Genomic DNA, 2134 nt, shown 5'->3' on the forward strand with positions numbered 1-2134 from the left:
TTCACTTGTCTTATGCTGTTATAAGGATAAGGGGTGACTCTAGTTGTAGAGTTAATAATAGTTATATGCCAGGAAAAGAGGATATATAGCTAATTTTTATGGAGTGTATGCTTATACTAACTTATTTAATTATGTATAAACCTGAGAGGTAAGATCATTATTACCTAAAAAAAGGTGGAGGGAAAGACCATTATTATCATTACTTTTTCATGTAGGAGATTTCAATACACAGAGAAGAGAAAAACGTTACCTATTTAGAGATCATAAGACAAGTGAACAAGTGGCAGGGCCAGGATCATAGTCTGGAGCTAAACCACTTACATTATTCTAGTTGTAACCACAAAATGTGGGGTGAGGATTAGAAACATGACAGGTGAAGAAGTCAATTCTCTTGCCATTGTCAAGTGATTGGATGAAACTTATGAATGTGGTGGTGTGGAAGCTGCATAAAAGTTACTTTACCTGACTGAGCACCATATGCTTAGAATCCTTGTCTGGACTAGTTTTGGGTCTGCAGTGTATATATTCTACATAGCTGGGAGAACCTTGGTAACTGATGAATGAATAGGGATAAGGTTGGAGATAAGGCCTGTTCTTTTCCACAGAAGCATCTGATCTGTCTTTCAGCATGTAGAATAATCCCTGCCACAAACACTGAGTGTCCCTGTGATCTGACTACTGATAAATAGTCACACAGTACGTTAGCTGGACAAAAATTATAAGGATTGTCTCTGAAGCAGCATGTGAGCATATTCTTTAATAGAGCTCACAGAGAAAAAAGTAAAATGTGCTAAGAACAGGGCTGTGCTTTTCTTCTTTTCCCCTCAGTTATGTATTCATATATGTGCACATCATATATATGTGTATGTTTATATATATGTATATATTATCAGCTTAACATTGGCCACAAATACATGTTTTGGGGTACCTCTCTTGTATCTGCCTGTGATTTGAGGGGAACACTCACTTTGTCCTTTGTCCCAATATCAGATCACAGTTTTTAACTCCAGGGAGCATCATTCATACAGTCATAGATCCAATGGGAATTTAATCTCTTACCTTGAACAATATGGAGTTTCTGCATGGACCCTTGATCTAAACTAGGCTAGTCATACTCAAAAGGAGGTTGTCATTCTTTGGGGGCTTTCTAAGGATTCTAAATGCCAATTCTTGTTCTTAAGATCTTGAAATTGTTCTACATTTGCTTTCCCCAGGATCTGATTGTTCTGATTTTTTTTTGATACTTTTGAGACAGGGTCTCCCTGTTACCCCAGCTGACCTGGAATTTACTATGTAGACCAGGCTGGCCTTGAATTTACAGAGATCCAACTGGCTCTGCCTCCTGAGTGCTGGGATTAGATGTGTGTGCCACCATGCCCAGCTGATTGTTCAGATTTTAAAAATATTCTGTAAACTAGATAAATTACTTACTTTGTACGAGTATGTATGTGTTTGCGTGTGTGTGTGTGTGTGTGTGTGTGTGTGTGTGCAGGCACATGTGTGCAGGTGCACTCTCATGTAGAAGCCTGTGGTTGATATTGGGTGTCTTCTATTTCTCTCCATCCTATATTTTGAGACACCTGGAGCTGACTATTTCAGCTAGACAAACTGGCCTGCAAGCCCCCAGGAGCTGCCTGTCTTTGAAACAAGCCCTCTCTGCTCCCCCTGCATTGAGTGCTGGGGTGCTGGGGGATCTGAAGTCAGGTCCTCATGCTTGTGCAACAAGCATTTTACTCACTGACCCATTTCCTCACTCCCATTAAATGATTTCTTATACTTACAGTTGCTAGAGTTGTCTGCAGATTCAACTGAAGAGCTCTAGTTGTATATCCACACACATCCTTCCATGTTTTATGGACCTTCTTGAGACTTTCACACACTTAGAATGTGGCTTTTGAATGTTTGCAAAGTGAAGTTCCATTTAGTTTTCTGAAGTTCAGATAATAGAAAGTTAAAGGCTTTTATAATATTTGTAGACATAAATATAGTATATACATATCACATATACAATGCATCTATATAAATATAAATAAATATATATTTCCTACACAAAATGGTACTTTTATATGGTTCATTTTATTACACATGAAAGAATAATTTCCTTATTTGTATTTTTGCTTTTTTTCTGTTTTCT

This window comes from Nannospalax galili, unplaced genomic scaffold (assembly GCF_000622305.1).
Source record: "Nannospalax galili isolate Female #2095 unplaced genomic scaffold, S.galili_v1.0 scaffold173, whole genome shotgun sequence".
Classification (NCBI taxonomy): Eukaryota; Metazoa; Chordata; class Mammalia; order Rodentia; family Spalacidae; genus Nannospalax; species Nannospalax galili.